Here is a 27,909-nt window from a genome sequence, read left to right as displayed (position 1 = left end):
CACTCAGCCAAAACCACCCAGTCTTTTATAACTGAGTAACCCTTGGGTCCGTTTTTTTCATTTTTTTACCCTGAACCCTCAACATTCTCCCCAGTGAACTATCTGGGGAATATCAGAGGAGAATCCCTATCTCCCCTTTTCTTGTTCCTTAGGCCTAGAAACTTATTTCCCATTCTGTTAGTCTCTGTGTTGTTTTTCCTATGCACTCAACCTCCCAACACTGAAGGTTTCTTACACACACTCCCAGATTCACTTCGTCCATCTCGGTCATTTGCCTCTCGGGATGACGGAACAGTGGATTGGGAACCCTCACTTGTTTCATGTCTAGGATACTTCTCAGTTACATACACTTGACCTCTGAGAATTCCCAACCACCAAGGCACTACTTAGTAGTCCAATTTTTCTACCTTAGCTTGTTCACGAGGTTGCCGTGGTGCCTGCTTTCTCTTTTCCCGTGTCATCTCCAGTGTCCTCCAAATAACGGTCTCAGGTCTGTCTATGGCTTCTGTAGAGAACGAGGCACATGGAGAGCAGGCGACCCAAAGTGGGGTGAGACATGTCTCCCCATTCTACTGGAGTCCCACCTCCATGCAGGCATAGAGATCCCAAACAAGGCCCCAAAACTGTGGGAAATAAAGCCCACTGGTCCAAAGCCAAAGAATGGACTTGAAGACACGAGGTGCAATGGGAAGGAGGCTTTAATGCTGGTCTTACAAGATGAAGTGTCTAGAGGGCAGGCACACCCAGGGCAGTTAAAACAAGCAATTTATTTTCTAGCACATAAGTCCCTTCCCCAGTTCCTCATTGGCTGAGTACTATGGGGTAGATAAATAATCTTTCCAGAGGATGCCCAAGTATATTTCCTTCTTTATGGCCTGGCCCTTTCTCTTGTTTCCACTTTAGCTCTCATTTATTACTGTTCTTATGTTTTGAATTCACCAACAAAAGAAGCCAGGGCGAAACCCTGAGCATCCCACTTTCCCTTTGTTTGCGTGCTAGTAAATTTTCTTTCTTCCTCAAAGATAGCTATGCTTCAAAATGGACCACATTAACTTTTCATTTATTACATAGAGTGGTTAGAATATTTTGTACTCCTGTTGGCAATGAATGAGTTCATCTTGATTAACAACTTGACTAAAATTGGGGTTGATGTCACTTTTTCCATGAAGTCAGGGGCATATTTCACCTTGCTATGACTACCACCAAGTCCTCCACCCACAACTCCACAGGGGTACTTTCATAAAAATAACGAACAACTCTTTGAAATAAAGACTGTCAGAAACTGCAGGAGGTAAAAATGGGGATTTATTGAATATATAGTATATTTAAAGCTTTCCTAAAACTACCTAGACATTTATAGTGATGATGATTACAGAATCTCTACTCCTATTCCGAAAGGATCCATATAAAACGAACACACATTTTGTATGCGAGGTTACAACCTAGATTTCTTCCAAGTGGCAAAGCCCTTCAACGAAAGCATAATTATTACATCATCAAGGGAATTCTGCCCTCAAACTTGACCAATAACCAACTGAGAGATTATATCACATACTGATCGCCAGAAAACGTACCGTCCAGGACATGTGGACTCAGAATTTGCTAGACTGCTGTGAACCTGGACTACAGGTGGAAAGGATACTTTGGATATCCTCAAAGATATGACCTTATTGCCAAGGAGAAGACACCTAAAGGAGACACCTCTTTCTTCAAGAGTCCAGTGGAGCGAACACAGCTGGAAGGGTTTGGAAGAATATTGTGCTACCAAGGGCATTTTTTAACACGCAAAGGATGGACGGAGAGGCACAGATCAGAGGGTGGTTGGCATTTCTAGAGAAACAGTGCAATCAAGCGGAAACCTTTTGAGAATGTCATGCAGGCCTTTCCTGTATATCCTGCTGGGGGAAGGCCTGTGACTGGAGGAAGTGAGGGTCTGGAGATCTCGGAAGACCCTGGGCGAAACTCGTGGCCTGTCTCTTCACCAGAACAGGTGTGGGAACAACAGGCAGTGGAATTCGGGGGCCTGGCATACCAAGCAAGGAGCCCTTGGTTGTCAAGCGCTCGGGGGCATGGCGTCGGCAGCGGCCATGTTCAAGAACAAGGCTCTGAAGCGCCTGCCCCCGGCCACCTGGCGATCCTGCAGGAAGGCTACTTTTGATAGGTTTACAAGGACTCAGGTTGCTGAACTAACCCTGCCTTTGCTCAGTCTTAGCATTAACGAAGCACCCCCATGGAAATAGGGCAAACTGGATTAAGATACTTCGGAAAATCATCTTTCTCAAAGGCAAAGGAGTAAACCAAACAGTACACCGGTGAGTTCTCTTCCACACCCATCAGACAGGTGAAATCGGCTCCAGGAACATAATGGCCCTTGCCAGGCTCAAGTTAAAATGGAATTCAGGCGCCCTTGAACTTGAGAATGGTTGATAGTTGAATCAAGCAGGGAAAACTGTAGCCACTAAGGATAGCTGAACACGCTACTAACCAGACAGTAACCCGAGAAATTCGGTGAGAGACCTGCCCTGAGAGGGGTGGCCTACTGTACTAAGCGGGTAACACAACCAAAGCACGGCTGAGGGCTGTATTCCGCACCTACGAGAAGTGTGAAACCAGTGTCTGGTCTCGGTCTATGCCTCAACGCTGGCTCCACACCAAGGCAACGAAGGAGCCGGCGATCACGCTCTTTTCTTACTTTAGCGAGCCGCCACCTGGAAAGGAAAGAAAACACCATTTTGCACCTTTGCCACATATGCAGATCAACATCCTTCACTAAGAATTTAGCTTGAAAAATATAAGAAGCAAAACAAAAAACGCACCAGTCACCTCCTAGTTCCATTAACAGAAACCAAACAAAGAAACCCGATCGAACCACACTACCTACCCTGAGGAGTAAAAGTGAAAGTGAAGGCCCTCAGTCAAGTCCAACTATTTGCAAACCCACGGACTGGAGCCTAGCAGGCTCCTCCGTCCATAGGATATTCCAGGCAAAAATACTGGAGTGGGTTGCCATTTCCTTCTCCAGCAGCAGTCAGCCTAAATGTCCAGATGGTCTGGACTTTATTCTGGAAACCCACTGTGATGTAACTCACTGTGACCATTTAGTCGCCCGTAGAGTCACTTCCTGGGACTGAGGTTGCAGTTCCACATACTGATGACCTTACCTGCTTACCTAAACTAGTAGCCCTGAGGTTTGCGAAATGAATAACCTGGTAGCCCTGCATCCACGGATACACAACCGTTCTCACGCTTACCACTTATTGATTCCCGTGAGGGATGGATGGGTATCCTGGCACAAGGGCCACGTGACATAAGTCTAGGGTGTCTACAGCACGCTCAGTCACGTAGCTGGAAACCAGTGATCAAGGTGGACGGAGCCCCATAACTAAGAACGCTCTGTGGGGACCAATCTCTACACCTATTCCAAAAGCATCCATAATTCCAGGAGCGCACACTATGATGCATGGCTAGAACCTGGATTTTTTCCAACTGCCAAGGGTTTTCAACCCAACCCTAATACGTGAATCATCAAGTTAATTCTGGTCCTAACCCTGATCAGTAACAACAAAGTGACAGAATCCATCACATCCCTGTCTCCCCAGGAAGCAGTGGCCAGGACACAGGGCTCAGAGTCTCGGACTGCTGTCTCAAGAGTCTCAGACTGCTGTCGATATGGACCAGAGCTGGACGGCTCCTCTCGATGTCCTTCTCTCTATGGACTTACTGCCCAGGAGAGCCCCCCGGAGAGGAGACACTCTTCCCCCAACACTCCAGTGGAGACAATGGAGCTGGGAGGGTTTGGAAGGTTTTTTTGGCTACCGTGGGCCTTTTTTAACACGCAAAGGGCGGAGGGAGAGGCCCAGCTCCAGAGGGTGGTTGGCATTTCTGGAGCAACAGTGCCATCAAGCGGAAACCTTTTGAGCATGGCATGCAGGCCCTTCCTGTGGATCCTGCTGGGGGAAGGCCCGTGACTGGAGGAAGTGAGGGTCTGGAGCACTCAGAAGATCCTGGGCGAACCTGGTGGCCAGCCACTTCACCAGAACAGGTGTGGGACCAACAGGGAGTGGTGTTCTGGGGCCTGGCTTACCCACCAAGGAGCCCCTGGCTGTCAAGCGCTCGGGGGCATGGCGTCGGCAGCGGCCATGTTCAAGAACAAGGCTCTGAAGCGCCTGCCCCAGGCCACCTGGCGATCCTGCAGGAAGGCTACTTTTGATAGGTTTACAAGGACTCAGGTTGCTGAACTAACCCTGCCTTTGCTCAGTCTTAGCATTAACGAAGCACCTCCATGAAACCAGGGCAAACTGGATTAAGATGCTTCGGAAAATCATCTTTCTCAAAGGCAAAGGAGTAAAACACAAAGTATACCAGGGAGTTCTCGTCCACACCCATCAGATGTGTGAAATCGGCTCCAGGAAAAAAACGGCCCTTGCCGGGCTTGAGTTTAAATTAAATTCAGGCGCCTTTGAACTTGCAAATGTGTGACAGTTGAAACAAGCAGGGAAAACTTTTCTGATCATTACGGTCACACAACTGTAGCCACTGAGTATACCTCAACACGCTACAAACCAGACAGTAGCCCGAGATATTCGGTGAGAGACCTGCCCTGAGAGAGGTGTCTACTGTACAGAAGCGGGTAACAGAACCAAAGGACGACTGAGGGCTGTATTCCGCACCTACGAGACGTGTGAAATCAGTGTCTGGTCTCGGTCTATGCCTCAACGCTGGCTCCACACCAAGGCAACGAAGGAGCCGGTGATCACACTCTTCTCTTACTTTAGCAAGCCGCCACCTGGAATGGAAAGAAAACACCATTTTGCACCTTTGCCACATATGCAGATCAACATCCTTCAGTAAGAACTCAGCTTGAAAAACATAAGAAGCAAAACAAAAAACGCACCAGTCACCTCCTAGTTCCATTAACAGAAACCAAACAAAACCCTATCGAAACACACTACCTACCCTTAGGAGAAGTCAGCCTGAATGTCCAGATGGTCTGGACTTTATACTGCAAAGCCACTGTGACGTACCCGACTGTGACCATTTAGCCGCCCGTAGAGTCACTTCCTGGGACTGAGGTTGCAGTTCCACATACTAGTGACCGTTCCTGCTTACCTAAACTAGTAGCCCCGAGGTTTGCGAAATGAATAACCTGTTCGCCTTGCATCCACAGATACTCAAACGTTCTCCAGCTTACCACTTACTGATGCCCGTGGGGGATGGGTGTCCTGGCACAAGGGCCACGTGACACAAGTCTAGGGTTTGTTCAGCACGCTCAGTCACCTAGCTGGAAACAACTTACCAAAGTGGACGGAGCCCCATAAGTAAGAATGCTCTGTGGGGACCAATCTCTACACCTGTTCCAAAAGGATCCATTATTGCAGGAGAGCACACTATGATGCACGGGTAAAACCTGGATTTGTTCCACGTGGCAAGGGGTTTCTACCAAACCCTAATACGTGAATCATCGAGGGAATTCTGGTCCTAACTCTCATCAGTAACAACAAACTGACAGAATCCATCACATCCCGGTCTCCCCAGGACACAGGGCTCAGAGTTTCAGACACTGTTGTTGATGCGGACCAGCGCTGGCCGGCTCCTCTGGATGTCCTTTTCTCTATGGTCTCCTGGCCCAGGAGAGCCCCGGAGAGGAGACACCTCTTCCGCCGACATTCCAGTGGAGCCGACCCAGCTGGGAGGGTTTGGAAGGTTTTTCTGCCTACCGTGGGCCTTTTTTAACACGCAAAGGGCGGAGGGAGAGGCCCAGCTCCAGAGGGTGGTTGGCATTTCTGGGGCAGCAGTGCCATCAAGCGGAAACCTCTTGAGCATGGCGTGCAGGCCCTTCCTGTGGATCCTGCTGGGGGAAGGCCTGTGACTCTAGGAAGTGAGGGTCTGGAGCACTCAGAAGATCCTGGGCGAACCTGGAGGCCTGTCGCCTCACCACGTGCGTGTGGGAGGAACAGGTAGTGGTGTTCTGGGGCCTGGCATACCCACCAAGCAGCCCCTGGCTGTCAAGCGCTCGGGGGCGTGGCGTAGGCAGCAGCCACGTTGAGGAACAAGGCTCTGAAGCGCCTGCCCCCGGCCCCCTGGCCCATCCTGCAGGAAGGCTACTTCTGCTAGGTTTACAAGGACTCAGGTTGCTGAACTAAGCCTGCCTTTGCCCAGTCTTAGGATTAAGGACACACCTCCTTGGAACCAGAGTAAACTGGACTCACATCCTTCAGAAAATCAGCTTTCTCAAAGGCAAAGGAGTAAACCAAACAGTACACCGGTGAGTTCTCTTCCACACCCATCAGACAGGTGAAATCGGCTCCAGGAACATAATGGCCCTTGCCAGGCTCAAGTTAAAATGGAATTCAGGCGCCCTTGAACTTGAGAATGGTTGATAGTTGAATCAAGCAGGGAAAACTGTAGCCACTAAGGATAGCTGAACACGCTACTAACCAGACAGTAACCCGAGAAATTCGGTGAGAGACCTGCCCTGAGAGGGGTGGCCTACTGTACTAAGCGGGTAACACAACCAAAGCACGGCTGAGGGCTGTATTCCGCACCTACGAGAAGTGTGAAATCAGTGTCTGGTCTCGGTCTATGCCTCAACGCTGGCTCCACACCAAGGCAACGAAGGAGCCGGCGATCACGCTCTTTTCTTACTTTAGCGAGCCGCCACCTGGAAAGGAAAGAAAACACCATTTTGCACCTTTGCCACATATGCAGATCAACATCCTTCACTAAGAATTTAGCTTGAAAAATATAAGAAGCAAAACAAAAAACGCACCAGTCACCTCCTAGTTCCATTAACAGAAACCAAACAAAGAAACCGGATCGAACCACACTACCTACCCTGAGGAGTAAAAGTGAAAGTGAAGGCCCTCAGTCAAGTCCAACTATTTGCAAACCCACGGACTGGAGCCTAGTAGGCTCCTCCGTCCATAGGATATTCCAGGCAAAAATACTGGAGTGGGTTGCCATTTCCTTCTCCAGCAGCAGTCAGCCTAAATGTCCAGATGGTCTGGACTTTATTCTGGAAACCCACTGTGATGTAACTCACTGTGACCATTTAGTCGCCCGTAGAGTCACTTCCTGGGACTGAGGTTGCAGTTCCACATACTGATGACCTTACCTGCTTACCTAAACTAGTAGCCCTGAGGTTTGCGAAATGAATAACCTGGTAGCCCTGCATCCACGGATACACAACCGTTCTCACGCTTACCACTTATTGATTCCCGTGAGGGATGGATGGGTATCCTGGCACAAGGGCCACGTGACATAAGTCTAGGGTGTCTACAGCACGCTCAGTCACGCAGCTGGAAACCAGTGATCAAGGTGGACGGAGCCCCATAACTAAGAATGCTCTGCGGGGACCAATCTCTACACCTGTTCCAAAAGCATCCATAATTCCAGGAGCGCACACTATGATGCATGGCTAGAACCTGGATTTTTTCCAACTGCCAAGGGTTTTCAACCCAACCCTAATACGTGAATCATCAAGTTAATTCTGGTCCTAACCCTGATCAGTAACAACAAAGTGACAGAATCCATCACATCCCTGTCTCCCCAGGAAGCAGTGGCCAGGACACAGGGCTCAGAGTCTCGGACTGCTGTCTCAAGAGTCTCAGACTGCTGTCGATATGGACCAGAGCTGGACGGCTCCTCTCGATGTCCTTCTCTCTATGGACTTACTGCCCAGGAGAGCCCCCCGGAGAGGAGACACTCTTCCCCCAACACTCCAGTGGAGACAACGGAGCTGGGAGGGTTTGGAAGGTTTTTTTGGCTACCGTGGGCCTTTTTGAACACGCAAAGGGTGGAGGGAGAGGCCCAGCTCCAGAGGGTGGTTGGCATTTCTGGAGCAACAGTGCCATCAAGCGGAAACCTTTTGAGCATGGCATGCAGGCCCTTCCTGTGGATCCTGCTGGGGGAAGGCCCGTGACTGGGGTCTGGAGCACTCAGAAGATCCTGGGCGAACCTGGTGGCCAGCCACTTCACCAGAACAGGTGTGGGACCAACAGGGAGTGGTGTCCTGGGGCCTGGCTTACCCACCAAGGAGCCCCTGGCTGTCAAGCGCTCGGGGGCATGGCGTCGGCAGCGGCCATGTTCAAGAACAAGGCTCTGAAGCGCCTGCCCCAGGCCACCTGGCGATCCTGCAGGAAGGCTACTTTTGATAGGTTTACAAGGACTCAGGTTGCTGAACTAACCCTGCCTTTGCTCAGTCTTAGCATTAACGAAGCACCTCCATGAAACCAGGGCAAACTGGATTAAGATGCTTCGGAAAATCATCTTTCTCAAAGGCAAAGGAGTAAAACACAAAGTATACCAGGGAGTTCTCGTCCACACCCATCAGATGTGTGAAATCGGCTCCAGGAAAAAAACGGCCCTTGCCGGGCTTGAGTTTAAATTAAATTCAGGCGCCTTTGAACTTGCAAATGTGTGACAGTTGAAACAAGCAGGGAAAACTTTTCTGATCATTACGGTCACACAACTGTAGCCACTGAGTATACCTCAACACGCTACAAACCAGACAGTAGCCCGAGATATTCGGTGAGAGACCTGCCCTGAGAGAGGTGTCTACTGTACAGAAGCGGGTAACAGAACCAAAGGACGACTGAGGGCTGTATTCCGCACCTACGAGACGTGTGAAATCACTGTCTGGTCTCGGTCTATGCCTCAACGCTGGCTCCACACCAAGGCAACGAAGGAGCCGGTGATCACACTCTTCTCTTACTTTAGCAAGCCGCCACCTGGAATGGAAAGAAAACACCATTTTGCACCTTTGCCACATATGCAGATCAACATCCTTCAGTAAGAACTCAGCTTGAAAAACATAAGAAGCAAAACAAAAAACGCACCAGTCACCTCCTAGTTCCATTAACAGAAACCAAACAAAACCCTATCGAAACACACTACCTACCCTTAGGAGAAGTCAGCCTGAATGTCCAGATGGTCTGGACTTTATACTGCAAAGCCACTGTGACGTACCCGACTGTGACCATTTAGCCGCCCGTAGAGTCACTTCCTGGGACTGAGGTTGCAGTTCCACATACTAGTGACCGTTCCTGCTTACCTAAACTAGTAGCCCCGAGGTTTGCGAAATGAATAACCTGTTCGCCTTGCATCCACAGATACTCAAACGTTCTCCAGCTTACCACTTACTGATGCCCGTGGGGGATGGGTGTCCTGGCACAAGGGCCACGTGACACAAGTCTAGGGTTTGTTCAGCACGCTCAGTCACCTAGCTGGAAACAACTTACCAAAGTGGACGGAGCCCCATAATTAAGAATGCTCTGTGGGGACCAATCTCTACACCTGTTCCAAAAGGATCCATTATTGCAGGAGAGCACACTATGATGCACGGGTAAAACCTGGATTTGTTCCACGTGGCAAGGGGTTTCTACCAAACCCTAATACGTGAATCATCGAGGGAATTCTGGTCCTAACTCTCATCAGTAACAACAAACTGACAGAATCCATCACATCCCGGTCTCCCCAGGACACAGGGCTCAGAGTTTCAGACACTGTTGTTGATGCGGACCAGCGCTGGCCGGCTCCTCTGGATGTCCTTTTCTCTATGGTCTCCTGGCCCAGGAGAGCCCCGGAGAGGAGACACCTCTTCCGCCGACATTCCAGTGGAGCCGACCCAGCTGGGAGGGTTTGGAAGGTTTTTCTGCCTACCGTGGGCCTTTTTTAACACGCAAAGGGCGGAGGGAGAGGCCCAGCTCCAGAGGGTGGTTGGCATTTCTGGGGCAGCAGTGCCATCAAGCGGAAACCTCTTGAGCATGGCGTGCAGGCCCTTCCTGTGGATCCTGCTGGGGGAAGGCCTGTGACTCTAGGAAGTGAGGGTCTGGAGCACTCAGAAGATCCTGGGCGAACCTGGAGGCCTGTCGCCTCACCACGTGCGTGTGGGAGGAACAGGTAGTGGTGTTCTGGGGCCTGGCATACCCACCAAGCAGCCCCTGGCTGTCAAGCGCTCGGGGGCGTGGCGTAGGCAGCAGCCACGTTGAGGAACAAGGCTCTGAAGCGCCTGCCCCCGGCCCCCTGGCCCATCCTGCAGGAAGGCTACTTCTGCTAGGTTTACAAGGACTCAGGTTGCTGAACTAAGCCTGCCTTTGCCCAGTCTTAGGATTAAGGACACACCTCCTTGGAACCAGAGTAAACTGGACTCATATCCTTCAGAAAATCATCTTTCTCAAAGGCAAAGGAGTAAACCAAACAGTACACCGGTGAGTTCTCTTCCACACCCATCAGACAGGTGAAATCGGCTCCAGGAACATAATGGCCCTTGCCAGGCTCAAGTTAAAACGGAATTCAGGCGCCCTTGAACTTGAAAATGGTTGATAGTTGAATCAAGCAGGGAAAACTGTAGCCACTAAGGATAGCTGAACACGCTACTAACCAGACAGTAACCCGAGAAATTCGGTGAGAGACCTGCCCTGAGAGGGGTGGCCTACTGTACTAAGCGGGTAACACAACCAAAGCACGGCTGAGGGCTGTATTCCGCACCTACGAGAAGTGTGAAACCAGTGTCTGGTCTCGGTCTATGCCTCAACGCTGGCTCCACACCAAGGCAACGAAGGAGCCGGCGATCACGCTCTTTTCTTACTTTAGCGAGCCGCCACCTGGAAAGGAAAGAAAACACCATTTTGCACCTTTGCCACATATGCAGATCAACATCCTTCACTAAGAATTTAGCTTGAAAAATATAAGAAGCAAAACAAAAAACGCACCAGTCACCTCCTAGTTCCATTAACAGAAACCAAACAAAGAAACCGGATCGAACCACACTACCTACCCTGAGGAGTAAAAGTGAAAGTGAAGTCCCTCAGTCAAGTCCAACTATTTGCAAACCCACGGACTGGAGCCTAGTAGGCTCCTCCGTCCATAGGATATTCCAGGCAAAAATACTGGAGTGGGTTGCCATTTCCTTCTCCAGCAGCAGTCAGCCTAAATGTCCAGATGGTCTGGACTTTATTCTGGAAACCCACTGTGATGTAACTCACTGTGACCATTTAGTCGCCCGTAGAGTCACTTCCTGGGACTGAGGTTGCAGTTCCACATACTGATGACCTTACCTGCTTACCTAAACTAGTAGCCCTGAGGTTTGCGAAATGAATAACCTGGTAGCCCTGCATCCACGGATACACAACCGTTCTCACGCTTACCACTTATTGATTCCCGTGAGGGATGGATGGGTATCCTGGCACAAGGGCCACGTGACATAAGTCTAGGGTGTCTACAGCACGCTCAGTCACGTAGCTGGAAACCAGTGATCAAGGTGGACGGAGCCCCATAACTAAGAACGCTCTGTGGGGACCAATCTCTACACCTATTCCAAAAGCATCCATAATTCCAGGAGCGCACACTATGATGCATGGCTAGAACCTGGATTTTTTCCAACTGCCAAGGGTTTTCAACCCAACCCTAATACGTGAATCATCAAGTTAATTCTGGTCCTAACCCTGATCAGTAACAACAAAGTGACAGAATCCATCACATCCCTGTCTCCCCAGGAAGCAGTGGCCAGGACACAGGGCTCAGAGTCTCGGACTGCTGTCTCAAGAGTCTCAGACTGCTGTCGATATGGACCAGAGCTGGACGGCTCCTCTCGATGTCCTTCTCTCTATGGACTTACTGCCCAGGAGAGCCCCCCGGAGAGGAGACACTCTTCCCCCAACACTCCAGTGGAGACAACGGAGCTGGGAGGGTTTGGAAGGTTTTTTTGGCTACCGTGGGCCTTTTTTAACACGCAAAGGGCGGAGGGAGAGGCCCAGCTCCAGAGGGTGGTTGGCATTTCTGGAGCAACAGTGCCATCAAGCGGAAACCTTTTGAGCATGGCATGCAGGCCCTTCCTGTGGATCCTGCTGGGGGAAGGCCCGTGACTGGAGGAAGTGAGGGTCTGGAGCACTCAGAAGATCCTGGGCGAACCTGGTGGCCAGCCACTTCACCAGAACAGGTGTGGGACCAACAGGGAGTGGTGTCCTGGGGCCTGGCTTACCCACCAAGGAGCCCCTGGCTGTCAAGCGCTCGGGGGCATGGCGTCGGCAGCGGCCATGTTCAAGAACAAGGCTCTGAAGCGCCTGCCTCCGGCCACCTGGCGATCCTGCAGGAAGGCTACTTTTGATAGGTTTACAAGGACTCAGGTTGCTGAACTAACCCTGCCTTTGCTCAGTCTTAGCATTAACGAAGCACCTCCATGAAACCAGGGCAAACTGGATTAAGATGCTTCGGAAAATCATCTTTCTCAAAGGCAAAGGAGTAAAACACAAAGTATACCAGGGAGTTCTCGTCCACACCCATCAGATGTGTGAAATCGGCTCCAGGAAAAAAACGGCCCTTGCCGGGCTTGAGTTTAAATTAAATTCAGGCGCCTTTGAACTTGCAAATGTGTGACAGTTGAAACAAGCAGGGAAAACTTTTCTGATCATTACGGTCACACAACTGTAGCCACTGAGTATACCTCAACACGCTACAAACCAGACAGTAGCCCGAGATATTCGGTGAGAGACCTGCCCTGAGAGAGGTGTCTACTGTACAGAAGCGGGTAACAGAACCAAAGGACGACTGAGGGCTGTATTCCGCACCTACGAGACGTGTGAAATCAGTGTCTGGTCTCGGTCTATGCCTCAACGCTGGCTCCACACCAAGGCAACGAAGGAGCCGGTGATCACACTCTTCTCTTACTTTAGCAAGCCGCCACCTGGAATGGAAAGAAAACACCATTTTGCACCTTTGCCACATATGCAGATCAACATCCTTCAGTAAGAACTCAGCTTGAAAAACATAAGAAGCAAAACAAAAAACGCACCAGTCACCTCCTAGTTCCATTAACAGAAACCAAACAAAACCCTATCGAAACACACTACCTACCCTTAGGAGACGTCAGCCTGAATGTCCAGATGGTCTGGACTTTATACTGCAAACCCACTGTGACGTACCCGACTGTGACCATTTAGCCGCCCGTAGAGTCACTTCCTGGGACTGAGGTTGCAGTTCCACATACTAGTGACCGTTCCTGCTTACCTAAACTAGTAGCCCCGAGGTTTGCGAAATGAATAACCTGTTCGCCTTGCATCCACAGATACTCAAACGTTCTCCAGCTTACCACTTACTGATGCCCGTGGGGGATGGGTGTCCTGGCACAAGGGCCACGTGACACAAGTCTAGGGTTTGTTCAGCACGCTCAGTCACCTAGCTGGAAACAACTTACCAAAGTGGACGGAGCCCCATAAGTAAGAATGCTCTGTGGGGACCAATCTCTACACCTGTTCCAAAAGGATCCATTATTGCAGGAGAGCACACTATGATGCACGGGTAAAACCTGGATTTGTTCCACGTGGCAAGGGGTTTCTACCAAACCCTAATACGTGAATCATCGAGGGAATTCTGGTCCTAACTCTCATCAGTAACAACAAACTGACAGAATCCATCACATCCCGGTCTCCCCAGGACACAGGGCTCAGAGTTTCAGACACTGTTGTTGATGCGGACCAGCGCTGGCCGGCTCCTCTGGATGTCCTTTTCTCTATGGTCTCCTGGCCCAGGAGAGCCCCGGAGAGGAGACACCTCTTCCGCCGACATTCCAGTGGAGCCGACCCAGCTGGGAGGGTTTGGAAGGTTTTTCTGCCTACCGTGGGCCTTTTTTAACACGCAAAGGGCGGAGGGAGAGGCCCAGCTCCAGAGGGTGGTTGGCATTTCTGGGGCAGCAGTGCCATCAAGCGGAAACCTCTTGAGCATGGCGTGCAGGCCCTTCCTGTGGATCCTGCTGGGGGAAGGCCTGTGACTCTAGGAAGTGAGGGTCTGGAGCACTCAGAAGATCCTGGGCGAACCTGGAGGCCTGTCGCCTCACCACGTGCGTGTGGGAGGAACAGGTAGTGGTGTTCTGGGGCCTGGCATACCCACCAAGCAGCCCCTGGCTGTCAAGCGCTCGGGGGCGTGGCGTAGGCAGCAGCCACGTTGAGGAACAAGGCTCTGAAGCGCCTGCCCCCGGCCCCCTGGCCCATCCTGCAGGAAGGCTACTTCTGCTAGGTTTACAAGGACTCAGGTTGCTGAACTAAGCCTGCCTTTGCCCAGTCTTAGGATTAAGGACACACCTCCTTGGAACCAGAGTAAACTGGACTCACATCCTTCAGAAAATCAGCTTTCTCAAAGGCAAAGGAGTAAACCAAACAGTACACCGGTGAGTTCTCTTCCACACCCATCAGACAGGTGAAATCGGCTCCAGGAACATAATGGCCCTTGCCAGGCTCAAGTTAAAATGGAATTCAGGCGCCCTTGAACTTGAGAATGGTTGATAGTTGAATCAAGCAGGGAAAACTGTAGCCACTAAGGATAGCTGAACACGCTACTAACCAGACAGTAACCCGAGAAATTCGGTGAGAGACCTGCCCTGAGAGGGGTGGCCTACTGTACTAAGCGGGTAACACAACCAAAGCACGGCTGAGGGCTGTATTCCGCACCTACGAGAAGTGTGAAATCAGTGTCTGGTCTCGGTCTATGCCTCAACGCTGGCTCCACACCAAGGCAACGAAGGAGCCGGCGATCACGCTCTTTTCTTACTTTAGCGAGCCGCCACCTGGAAAGGAAAGAAAACACCATTTTGCACCTTTGCCACATATGCAGATCAACATCCTTCACTAAGAATTTAGCTTGAAAAATATAAGAAGCAAAACAAAAAACGCACCAGTCACCTCCTAGTTCCATTAACAGAAACCAAACAAAGAAACCGGATCGAACCACACTACCTACCCTGAGGAGTAAAAGTGAAAGTGAAGGCCCTCAGTCAAGTCCAACTATTTGCAAACCCACGGACTGGAGCCTAGTAGGCTCCTCCGTCCATAGGATATTCCAGGCAAAAATACTGGAGTGGGTTGCCATTTCCTTCTCCAGCAGCAGTCAGCCTAAATGTCCAGATGGTCTGGACTTTATTCTGGAAACCCACTGTGATGTAACTCACTGTGACCATTTAGTCGCCCGTAGAGTCACTTCCTGGGACTGAGGTTGCAGTTCCCATACTGATGACCTTACCTGTACCTAACTAGTAGCCTGAGTTTGCGAAATGAAGAACCTGTAGCCTGCATCCACGGATACACAACCGGTTCTCACGCTGACGACGTATTGATCCGTGAGGCATGGATGGGTATCCTGGCCACATAGGGCCACGGACATTTTAGTCTAGGGTTGTCTACAGCACGCTCGTCACGTAGCTGGAAAACCAGTGATAAGGTGTACGGAGCCCCATACTAAGAATGCTCTGTGGGGACCAATCTCTACACCTGTTCCAAAAGCATCCATATTTCCAGGAGCGCACACGATGATGCATGGCTGAACCTGATTTTTTCCAACTGCCAGGGTTCGAACCCAACCCTAATAGTGAATCACAAGTTAATTCTGTCCAACCCTGATCAGTAAGTAACAACAAAGTGACAGAATCCATCAATCCCTGTCTCCCCAGGAAGCAGTGGCGCAGGACACCAAGGGCTTCAGAGTCCAGACTGCTGTCATATGACCAGAGTGACGGCTCTCTCCGAGTGTCCTTCTCTTCTATGGATTACTGCCCAGGAGAGCCCCTGAAAGAGGAGAACCACTCTCCCCAACACTCCAGTGAGACAACGGAGCTGGGAGGGTATTTGGCAAGGTTTTTTTGCTACCTGGGCCTTTTTTAACCACGCAAAGCGGAGGGAGAGGCCCAGCTCCAGAGGGTGGTTGGCATTTCTGGAGCAACAGTGCCATCAAGCGGAAACCTTTTGAGCATGGCATGCAGGCCCTTCCTGTGGATCCTGCTGGGAGAAGGCCCGTGACTGGAGGAAGTGAGGGTCTGGAGCACTCAGAAGATCCTGGGCGAACCTGGTGGCCAGCCACTTCACCAGAACAGGTGTGGGACCAACAGGGAGTGGTGTTCTGGGGCCTGGCTTACCCACCAAGGAGCCCCTGGCTGTCAAGCGCTCGGGGGCATGGCGTCGGCAGCGGCCATGTTCAAGAACAAGGCTCTGAAGCGCCTGCCCCCGGCCACCTGGCGATCCTGCAGGAAGGCTACTTTTGATAGGTTTACAAGGACTCAGGTTGCTGAACTAACCCTGCCTTTGCTCAGTCTTAGCATTAACGAAGCACCTCCATGAAACCAGGGCAAACTGGATTAAGATGCTTCGGAAAATCATCTTTCTCAAAGGCAAAGGAGTAAAACACAAAGTATACCAGGGAGTTCTCGTCCACACCCATCAGATGTGTGAAATCGGCTCCAGGAAAAAAACGGCCCTTGCCGGGCTTGAGTTTAAATTAAATTCAGGCGCCTTTGAACTTGCAAATGTGTGACAGTTGAAACAAGCAGGGAAAACTTTTCTGATCATTACGGTCACACAACTGTAGCCACTGAGTATACCTCAACACGCTACAAACCAGACAGTAGCCCGAGATATTCGGTGAGAGACCTGCCCTGAGAGAGGTGTCTACTGTACAGAAGCGGGTAACAGAACCAAAGGACGACTGAGGGCTGTATTCCGCACCTACGAGACGTGTGAAATCAGTGTCTGGTCTCGGTCTATGCCTCAACGCTGGCTCCACACCAAGGCAACGAAGGAGCCGGTGATCACACTCTTCTCTTACTTTAGCAAGCCGCCACCTGGAATGGAAAGAAAACACCATTTTGCACCTTTGCCACATATGCAGATCAACATCCTTCAGTAAGAACTCAGCTTGAAAAACATAAGAAGCAAAACAAAAAACGCACCAGTCACCTCCTAGTTCCATTAACAGAAACCAAACAAAACCCTATCGAAACACACTACCTACCCTTAGGAGAAGTCAGCCTGAATGTCCAGATGGTCTGGACTTTATACTGCAAAGCCACTGTGACGTACCCGACTGTGACCATTTAGCCGCCCGTAGAGTCACTTCCTGGGACTGAGGTTGCAGTTCCACATACTAGTGACCGTTCCTGCTTACCTAAACTAGTAGCCCCGAGGTTTGCGAAATGAATAACCTGTTCGCCTTGCATCCACAGATACTCAAACGTTCTCCAGCTTACCACTTACTGATGCCCGTGGGGGATGGGTGTCCTGGCACAAGGGCCACGTGACACAAGTCTAGGGTTTGTTCAGCACGCTCAGTCACCTAGCTGGAAACAACTTACCAAAGTGGACGGAGCCCCATAAGTAAGAATGCTCTGTGGGGACCAATCTCTACACCTGTTCCAAAAGGATCCATTATTGCAGGAGAGCACACTATGATGCACGGGTAAAACCTGGATTTATTCCACGTGGCAAGGGGTTTCTACCAAACCCTAATACGTGAATCATCGAGGTAATTCTGGTCCTAACTCTCATCAGTAACAACAAACTGACAGAATCCATCACATCCCGGTCTCCCCAGGACACAGGGCTCAGAGTTTCAGACACTGCTGCTGATGCGGACCAGCGCTGGCCGGCTCCTCTGGATGTCCTTTTCTCTATGGTCTCCTGGCCCAGGAGAGCCCCCGAGAGGAGACACCTCTTCCGCCGACATTCCAGTGGAGCCGACCCAGCTGGGAGGGTTTGGAAGGTTTTTCTGCCTACCGTGGGCCTTTTTTAACACGCAAAGGGCGGAGGGAGAGGCCCAGCTCCAGAGGGTGGTTGGCATTTCTGGGGCAGCAGTGCCATCAAGCGGAAACCTCTTGAGCATGGCGTGCAGGCCCTTCCTGTGGATCCTGCTGGGGGAAGGCCTGTGACTCTAGGAAGTGAGGGTCTGGAGCACTCAGAAGATCCTGGGCGAACCTGGAGGCCTGTCGCCTCACCACGTGCGTGTGGGAGGAACAGGTAGTGGTGTTCTGGGGCCTGGCATACCTACCAAGCAGCCCCTGGCTGTCAAGCGCTCGGGGGCGTGGCGTAGGCAGCAGCCACGTTGAGGAACAAGGCTCTGAAGCGCCTGCCCCCGGCCCCCTGGCCCATCCTGCAGGAAGGCTACTTCTGCTAGGTTTACAAGGACTCAGGTTGCTGAACTAAGCCTGCCTTTGCCCAGTCTTAGGATTAAGGACACACCTCCTTGGAACCAGAGTAAACTGGACTCATATCCTTCAGAAAATCATCTTTCTCAAAGGCAAAGGAGTAAACCAAACAGTACACCGGTGAGTTCTCTTCCACACCCATCAGACAGGTGAAATCGGCTCCAGGAACATAATGGCCCTTGCCAGGCTCAAGTTAAAACGGAATTCAGGCGCCCTTGAACTTGAAAATGGTTGATAGTTGAATCAAGCAGGGAAAACTGTAGCCACTAAGGATAGCTGAACACGCTACTAACCAGACAGTAACCCGAGAAATTCGGTGAGAGACCTGCCCTGAGAGGGGTGGCCTACTGTACTAAGCGGGTAACACAACCAAAGCACGGCTGAGGGCTGTATTCCGCACCTACGAGAAGTGTGAAATCAGTGTCTGGTCTCGGTCTATGCCTCAACGCTGGCTCCACACCAAGGCAACGAAGGAGCCGGCGATCACGCTCTTTTCTTACTTTAGCGAGCCGCCACCTGGAAAGGAAAGAAAACACCATTTTGCACCTTTGCCACATATGCAGATCAACATCCTTCACTAAGAATTTAGCTTGAAAAATATAAGAAGCAAAACAAAAAACGCACCAGTCACCTCCTAGTTCCATTAACAGAAACCAAACAAAGAAACCCGATCGAACCACACTACCTACCCTGAGGAGTAAAAGTGAAAGTGAAGTCCCTCAGTCAAGTCCAACTATTTGCAAACCCACGGACTGGAGCCTAGCAGGCTCCTCCGTCCATAGGATATTCCAGGCAAAAATACTGGAGTGGGTTGCCATTTCCTTCTCCAGCAGCAGTCAGCCTAAATGTCCAGATGGTCTGGACTTTATTCTGGAAACCCACTGTGATGTAACTCACTGTGACCATTTAGTCGCCCGTAGAGTCACTTCCTGGGACTGAGGTTGCAGTTCCACATACTGATGACCTTACCTGCTTACCTAAACTAGTAGCCCTGAGGTTTGCGAAATGAATAACCTGGTAGCTCTGCATCCACGGATACACAACCGTTCTCATGCTTACCACTTATTGATTCCCGTGAGGGATGGATGGGTATCCTGGCACAAGGGCCACGTGACATAAGTCTAGGGTGTCTACAGCACGCTCAGTCACGTAGCTGGAAACCAGTGATCAAGGTGGACGGAGCCCCATAACTAAGAATGCTCTGTGGGGACCAATCTCTACACCTGTTCCAAAAGCATCCATAATTCCAGGAGCGCACACTATGATGCATGGCTAGAACCTGGATTTTTTCCAACTGCCAAGGGTTTTCAACCCAACCCTAATACGTGAATCATCAAGTTAATTCTGGTCCTAACCCTGATCAGTAACAACAAAGTGACAGAATCCATCACATCCCTGTCTCCCCAGGAAGCAGTGGCCAGGACACAGGGCTCAGAGTCTCAGACTGCTGTCGATATGGACCAGAGCTGGACGGCTCCTCTCGATGTCCTTCTCTCTATGGACTTACTGCCCAGGAGAGCCCCCTGAAGAGGAGACACTCTTCCCCCAACACTCCAGTGGAGACAACGGAGCTGGGAGGGTTTGGAAGGTTTTTTTGGCTACCGTGGGCCTTTTTTAACACGCAAAGGGCGGAGGGAGAGGCCCAGCTCCAGAGGGTGGTTGGCATTTCTGGAGCAACAGTGCCATCAAGCGGAAACCTTTTGAGCATGGCATGCAGGCCCTTCCTGTGGATCCTGCTGGGGGAAGGCCCGTGACTGGAGGAAGTGATGGTCTGGAGCACTCAGAAGATCCTGGGCGAACCTGGTGGCCAGCCACTTCACCAGAACAGGTGTGGGACCAACAGGGAGTGGTGTTCTGGGGCCTGGCTTACCCACCAAGGAGCCCCTGGCTGTCAAGCGCTCGGGGGCATGGCGTCGGCAGCGGCCATGTTCAAGAACAAGGCTCTGAAGCGCCTGCCCCCGGCCACCTGGCGATCCTGCAGGAAGGCTACTTTTGATAGGTTTACAAGGACTCAGGTTGCTGAACTAACCCTGCCTTTGCTCAGTCTTAGCATTAACAAAGCACCTCCATGAAACCAGGGCAAACTGGATTAAGATGCTTCGGAAAATCATCTTTCTCAAAGGCAAAGGAGTAAAACACAAAGTATACCAGGGAGTTCTCGTCCACACCCATCAGATGTGTGAAATCGGCTCCAGGAAAAAAACGGCCCTTGCCGGGCTTGAGTTTAAATTAAATTCAGGCGCCTTTGAACTTGCAAATGTGTGACAGTTGAAACAAGCAGGGAAAACTTTTCTGATCATTACGGTCACACAACTGTAGCCACTGAGTATACCTCAACACGCTACTAACCAGACAGTAACCCGAGATATTCGGTGAGAGACCTGCCCTGAGAGAGGTGTCTACTGTACAGAAGCGGGTAACAGAACCAAAGGACGACTGAGGGCTGTATTCCGCACCTACGAGACGTGTGAAATCAGTGTCTGGTCTCGGTCTATGCCTCAACGCTGGCTCCACACCGAGGCAACGAAGGAGCCGTTGATCACACTCTTCTCTTACTTTAGCAAGCCGCCACCTGGAATGGAAAGAAAACACCATTTTGCACCTTTGCCACATATGCAGATCAACATCCTTCAGTAACAACTCAGCTTGAAAAACATAAGAAGCAAAACAAAAAACGCACCAGTCACCTCCTAGTTCCATTAACAGAAACCAAACAAAACCCTATCGAAACACACTACCTACCCTTAGGAGAAGTCAGCCTGAATGTCCAGATGGTCTGGACTTTATACTGCAAACCCACTGTGACGTACCCGACTGTGACCATTTAGCCGCCCGTAGAGTCACTTCCTGGGACTGAGGTTGCAGTTCCACATACTAGTGACCGTTCCTGCTTACCTAAACTAGTAGCCCCGAGGTTTGCGAAATGAATAACCTGTTCGCCTTGCATCCACAGATACTCAAACGTTCTCCAGCTTACCACTTACTGATGCCCGTGGGGGATGGGTGTCCTGGCACAAGGGCCACGTGACATAAGTCTAGGGTGTCTACACCACGCTCAGTCACGCAGCTGGAAACCAGTGATCAAGGTGGACGGAGCCCCATAACTTAGAATGCTCTGTGGGGACCAATCTCTACACCTGTTCCAAAAGCATCCATAATTCCAGGAGCGCACACTATGATGCATGGCTAGAACCTGGATTTTTTCCAACTGCCAAGGGTTTTCAACCCAACCCTAATACGTGAATCATCAAGTTAATTCTGGTCCTAACCCTGATCAGTAACAACAAAGTGACAGAATCCATCACATCCCTGTCTCCCCAGGAAGCAGTGGCCAGGACACAGGGCTCAGAGTCTCGGACTGCTGTCTCAAGAGTCTCAGACTGCTGTCGATATGGACCAGAGCTGGACGGCTCCTCTCGATGTCCTTCTCTCTATGGACTTACTGCCCAGGAGAGCCCCCCGGAGAGGAGACACTCTTCCCCCAACACTCCAGTGGAGACAATGGAGCTGGGAGGGTTTGGAAGGTTTTTTTGGCTACCGTGGGCCTTTTTTAACACGCAAAGGGCGGAGGGAGAGGCCCAGCTCCAGAGGGTGGTTGGCATTTCTGGAGCAACAGTGCCATCAAGCGGAAACCTTTTGAGCATGGCATGCAGGCCCTTCCTGTGGATCCTGCTGGGGGAAGGCCCGTGACTGGAGGAAGTGAGGGTCTGGAGCACTCAGAAGATCCTGGGCGAACCTGGTGGCCAGCCACTTCACCAGAACAGGTGTGGGACCAACAGGGAGTGGTGTTCTGGGGCCTGGCTTACCCACCAAGGAGCCCCTGGCTGTCAAGCGCTCGGGGGCATGGCGTCGGCAGCGGCCATGTTCAAGAACAAGGCTCTGAAGCGCCTGCCTCCGGCCACCTGGCGATCCTGCAGGAAGGCTACTTTTGATAGGTTTACAAGGACTCAGGTTGCTGAACTAACCCTGCCTTTGCTCAGTTAATGCTTAGCATTAACGAAGCACCTCCATGGAACCAGGGTAAACTGGATTAAGATACTTCGGAACATCATCTTTCTCAAAGGCAAAGGAGTAAAACACAAAGTATACCAGGGAGTTCTCGTCCACACCCATCAGATGTGTGAAATCGGCTCCAGGAAAAAAACGGCCCTTGCCGGGCTTGAGTTTAAATTAAATTCAGGCACCTTTGATTTTGAAATGTGTGACAGTTGAAACAAGCAGGGAAAACTTTTCTGATCATTGCGATCATACACTGTAGCCACTCAGTATACCTGGACAAGCTACTAACCATACAGTAACCCGAAGACTTCGGTGAGATACCTGCCTTGAGAGAGGTGCCTACTGTACAGAAGCGGGTAAGAGAACCAAAGCATGACTGAGGGCTGTATTCCGCACCTACGAGACATGTGAATTCAGTGTTTGCTCCTGGTCTATGGCTCAACGATGGTTCCACACAAAGGCAACGTACGAGCCATTCATCACTCTCTTTTCTTACTTTAGGAAGCCTCCACCTGGAAAGCAAAGGAAATACCATTTTACACCTTTGCCACATATGCAGATCAACATCCTTCAGTAAGAATTCAGCTTGAAAAACATAAGAGACCAAACAAAAAACACACCAGTCACCTCCTAGTTCCAATAACAGAAAGCAAACAAAAACACCTGATCGAGCCACACTACCTACTTTTAGGAGAAGTCAGCCTAAATGTCTTGATGGTCTAGACTTTATACTTCAAACCCATTGTTATGTAACTGACTGTGACCATTTTGTTGCCCGTAGAGTCACTTGCTGGGAGTGAGGTTGCAATTCCACACAGTAATGATGTTTCCCGCTTACCTACACTAGTAACCCTGAGCTTTGCGAAATGAATAACCTGTTAGCCCTGCATCCACTGATACTCAAACGTTCTCCCGATTACCACTTATTGATTCCCGTGAAGGATGAGTGTCCTGCCAGAAGGGAGAAATGACAGTTAGGTATTTGCTGAGCACTCCCAGTCACCTAGTTAGAAAGAAGTTACAAAACTTGATGCAGCCACTTAAGTAAGAATTTTGTGTAGACACCAATATCCATACCTATTCCCCAAGGATCCCTATTACAGGAACACAGCCTTTGTATGTGTAGCTAGAACCCAGATTTATTCCAAGTAGCATAGGTCTTCAACCAGCCACTACTTATGTAAATCATCAAGGTTAATTCTGGCCCTAATCATGACCAGTAATAGCAAAGTTACAGACTGAGGAGCTAAGATGGCGGAGTAATAGGATGGGGAGACCACTTTCTCCCCCACAAATTCATCGAAAGAACATTTGAACGCTGAGCAAACTCCACAAAACAATTTCTGATCACTAGCAGAGGACATCAGGCAGATGTCCCAGAAAACCAGCCCATTGTCTTCGAAAGGAGGTAGGACCAAATATAAAAGATAAAAAGAGAGACAAAAGAGTTAGGGACAGAGATCCGTCCTGGGAAGGGAGTCTTAATAGAGGAAGTTTCCAAACACCAGGAAACCCTCTCACCGGGATTCTGGGGGAAGTTTTCGAATCTCGGAGGGCAACCTAACCGGAAGGAAAAATAAAAACAATAAACAAAGTTACAGAATACATCACATCCCAGTCACCAGGAAATGGGGGTCAGGCCATGTGGACTCAGAATCTCTTAGAGTGCTATGGACATGGACACAGATATGGATGGCTTCTTTTGCTCATCCTTATCTGTACATTCTTACTGCAGAGCAAAAGAGGAAACATCTCTTTCCACAACATTCCAGTGGATGGCTTGGAAGACTCTTGGCCCCCATGGGCCTTTTTTCACCTGCAAAGGGTGGAGGGAGAGGCCAGGCTCCAGAGTGTGGATAGCATTTCTGGGGCAAGAGTGCCATCAAGTGGAAACTTTTTGAGCCTGGCCTCTTAGTCCTTTGGTCAATCTTACAGGAAATCAGTCCTGAATATTCATTGGAAGGACTGATGCTGAAGCTGAAACTCCAATACTTTGGCCACCTGATTCAAAGAACTGACTCATTGGAAAAGACCCTGATGCTGAGAAATATGAAGGCAGGAGAGAAGGCGAGGACAGAAGATGCGATGGTTGGATGGCATCACCAGCTTGATGGACATGAGTTTGGGCAGTCTCCAGGAGTTGGTGATGGACAGGGAGACCTGGTGTGCTACAGTTCATGGGGTCACAAAGAGTGACTGAACTGAACTGAACTCCTGGTCCTACCCCTGGATCCCGCTGGGAAAGGCCTGTGAGGGGAAGAAGGGAGGGTTTGGAGCACACAGAGGATTCTGGGAGAACCTGGCCATGGTGCACCCCTCTAGAGCAGGTGTGGAAGGGACAGGCAGTGGTGTTGAGTGCGGGCTTGCAGGCCCAGTGAGGATACCAAAGCTGCAGGCCCTCCGGGGCGTGGCCTAGGCAGCTGCTATTTTCAGGAACAAGGAGCTGAAGCTACCGCCCCAGGGCCTCTGGCCAGGGGATCCTCGCCAGTCCTGCAGGAGCAAAGTCCGCCAGTGTAGTCCCTGGGGTCTCAGGGCTACCGGGGATCCAGGATCCATTGCTGCCAGGAGCCGTTATGGGAGGTCCCGCCCGTGACGAGGTCATGGAGAGATTGCCGGGCAGGCAAGGCCGTCGGGGACCCCATCCATGACGAGGTCACGAGGAAAAAACCTGACAGGCAAGGCCGTCTAGGATAAGGGACCCTCCAGGTTGGCCTCGGCCTCTACCCTACCCTATATCCTTCCCCCTTATCTGCTGTTGTTCTTGTTTGCCCTGCTGCGGATTCTTGTGTTGCCTGCCGAGAGCTCTCCTGCTCCTCTTTCACTGAATGAAGACCAACTTAAAACCCTAATTAATAAATCTCTTGGACGCTGGTACCCTATGAAGGGGCCAGGGATGAAGGAAATGCTTCAGTTCAAACCCTTTTGCTGGCATTCTGGCTTGTTTGATAAATGTGTGCTCTCGTTGCACAAAATGCTCATGATTGTTCTAAACATCCTAAGCACAGTACGCTAACAAAAGAAACTATTAAGCATAGGTCCCTCCACGGGGTGAGAAAAGCCCCACAAATATTGTAGCCACATATACGCCTAATAGAAAATAGTTTAGATAGAGATTAGCTGGTGACTTCTTGCAGGTAATTAACTTCTGGACTAAGAGCCTGTTTTGTGCCATATCTGCTGTTTTTGCAATCCTTTGCATTTCTGTTCTGTGAAAATGTAATACTATCTAGTTCCCACAGAGATGACGCTTATTAGAAAGAAAATAGATTAATTATAAGAAAGACAGGGTCGGCTACTGAAGTTGCTTAAAGTTGCACCAGGTGCAAACCATAAATTGTCAACAGGCCTGAAAGCCAAAAGATATTATACATAGAGATTAACCATTAAAAGGCCCTAATAGGCATAGAGCCCTTTGGGGGGTGAGGAAGCCCTATTAAAAAATACAAAAAATATTGTTTTAAAAGTGGTTATTAGATCAATGTTTGATTGATGTTAATGTGCTGAGGTTGTGCAGTGGAAACTATTGTTAATACAGTTGGAGATCTAGTAAAATAAGAGTTTAGCCCTAGTGTAAAAACAATAAGATAATTATTAATTTTAACCAAGAGTGCTAAACAGGGGCTGCCTCACCAGAGCCACAGAGTCTTTGTGTGTTAAACTTTTTGGATAAATTTAGCTGAGAATTTCTGCAAAAAGACTGACTTTTATGTTAACAAGATTGTATGTCTATTATGTTACAACTTGCTGTACCATGAGACTGCCACTTTTCTGTTTTCTGCTAACCTCAAGGCCAGAAGATAATGTACAAAAAATCTATGGGAAAAGACTCTCATAAACAAAAATATACAGAGCACGCCTGGTTTCGTGAAGGACAAGCTGATATAATGTTAAACTAAGTCTGTATGCTTATCTGCCCCTTAGAAATGTACCAACTTAGGGTATAAAGGCTATGGTGAAAAATAAAGCAACTGCCAGACTCTGCCGCACCTTCCTGGTCTGGTCTCTCTCTCTTTTTCTTTCTCTCTCTCTCTCTTTTTCTTTCTCTCTCTCTCTCATTCGCCGACGCCGTTCATCCTGAGGGTTCCCCTGGATCCTGCTGGGGCTGGACCCCGGCACATTGCCCAGGTGCAGGCGCAGTGCTTCGCCACCATGCACAAAGCTGAAACGGGAAAAGGTGGCCACCCTGTTAGGGGTAAACATCCAGCAGACAGGATGTGGAATTTTGCCTGATGTAGACTTGGTCCCAGACCCAGACAAATACATGTGCACTTTATGTCCGGCTTGGAGTTGAATTTTTGTTTACTTTTGCTACTGGCAAAGAGAGTCCGGATCTCATGCCCCACAGGATCCCGTGAGGCCCTTCCTGTACCTTATGACACAGGGTATCCAGACCCACTCGCGGTGGGAAGAAACTGGTCCCTGACTGGTACGCTGAGTTGGGCGTCACCATCCGCAGCCAGCAAGGGGATCCAGGTCCATGTTCCGCCTGTATTACCGGACATTCCCTCACCTCTAGAATTGTTTCAAGTGGCCCCAAAACCTTTTTACCCATGAAATGCTTATAATCCCACTATAAACAATGTACAGTCCTTTACATGAAAATCCCTGACCGTTTTATTTCGATTGCCCTCCTTCCCTGATGGCTCAGTTGGTAAAGAATCTGCCTGCAATGCGGGAGACCCCGGTTCGATCTCTGGGTTGGGAAGATCCCCTGGAGGAAGGCATGACAACCCACTGCAGTATTCTCGCCTGTAGAATCCCATGGACAGAGGAGCCTGGCGGGCACAGTCCACGGGGTCGCAAAGAGTCGGACACGACTGAGCGACTAAGCACAGCACATTCTTCCACGTGGTTCAATGTATACCTGAGAATGGAGCTACATTTTTTTTTTTTTTAGGTCAAAAACTCATGAAAGGAAATGTTACTTCTCTAGGGATGCATTCCGAGATGCCCAGTCCCCGTGGGCAGCACGTCAATCTCACCCGACCAAGCGGACTCCAGGGCGGCCACATAAATGGGGAGGAAGGGAAAAGCAGCTGGCGAGCCTCCCACACTCCTCCGGCCCGCCCCGCCCTCTGCCCACTGGAACCGCTTCCAGGCCCACCGACCGGGAGGCCCAGGAGGCTCTACTTGGACCCTCTCCCTACTGGCGCGAGGGCACAGAACACACACGGCAGTACAATCCCGGTGCCCACGCTCACCCAGCCCAGCCTAAACGCCGAACCACGGCCTGGCCCACGCGGCGCCCCGCTGCCCGTCTCCGCCTCCCCCAGGCCGGCCGGGCTGCAGCCATCAGTGGCCTACCTTGCACGCAGGGTACAGGCTGCTCAGACGTTAGAGGATGGGGAGGGTCCCTGGGACCAGAAAGGCTGCCGGTCCCGGCCCGCGTCGCCTCGCGTTGCCCCAGGGAAAGGACACGAAGGAGGGCTGAGGGGACCAACGTGGCTGAGGCCACGCTCCGGCGGGAAAGACCCGATCCCCTCTGAGCTTCGCACGGTAGCCGGCGAGGTTCGGCTGCGACCCCGCTCACCCCTGCCGTAAAGCGTCGCCGGCGTTACCCGGCGAATACGACCCCATCCCCCACCCGCCCACCGTCGTGGGCGTCTCCTCGGAGACGCAATGGAGGTAGAGTGCTGAGGTGGGAGGGGTTGATCTTCGCCCCGCGTCGTGGGCGTCTCCTTGGAGACGCACTGGAGGTGGGGCGCTGACGAGGGAGGGGTTCCGAATCGGGTTCCTCGCTGTTGGCCCCGCCCAGGGGAGGGCTGAGACAGCTCTCAGTTTGTCCCAGGAGTGTGAGCGGGAGAGGAGAGATTGGGAAGGTGACAGGAAACCTCTGGAGAGCCCACTTGTCTCCCTTGTAGGGTCCATGCCGCCAGCAATGAAAGTGAAGGAATGGTAAAAACGGAAATTTTACTGTTCGGCAGTCGCAAAACTATACAGTGGAAGTGAGA

At 50.7% G+C, this 27,909-nt stretch overlaps 1 long non-coding RNA gene across 3 annotated transcripts; it reads right to left on the bottom strand.

Annotated features, from left to right (window-relative positions):
- Positions 1-1,287: 1,287 nt before the first annotated feature.
- On the bottom strand, positions 1,288-27,502 carry LOC122435027. 3 transcript variants are annotated; one of them, XR_006267561.1, is made up of 11 exons: positions 27,263-27,502; positions 22,355-22,470; positions 18,360-18,475; positions 16,485-16,600; positions 14,442-14,557; positions 12,567-12,682; positions 10,489-10,604; positions 8,614-8,729; positions 6,546-6,661; positions 4,671-4,786; positions 1,288-2,708 (listed from the first exon to the last, which is right to left on the bottom strand). It is a non-coding gene; the product is annotated as an uncharacterized LOC122435027 (long non-coding RNA). The 3 variants fall into 3 exon arrangements; XR_006267559.1 differs by lacking the exons at positions 22,355-22,470; positions 27,263-27,502 and adding an exon at positions 20,416-20,563; XR_006267560.1 differs by lacking the exons at positions 8,614-8,729; positions 22,355-22,470; positions 27,263-27,502 and adding an exon at positions 20,416-20,563.
- Between the last annotated feature and the right edge of the window lie 407 nt (positions 27,503-27,909).

Source organism: Cervus canadensis, chromosome X, assembly GCF_019320065.1.
Source record: "Cervus canadensis isolate Bull #8, Minnesota chromosome X, ASM1932006v1, whole genome shotgun sequence".
NCBI classification, from domain to species: Eukaryota; Metazoa; Chordata; class Mammalia; order Artiodactyla; family Cervidae; genus Cervus; species Cervus canadensis.
The sequence above is the reverse complement of the archived record's forward strand: the minus strand, read 5'-3'. Positions and strand labels throughout refer to the sequence as shown.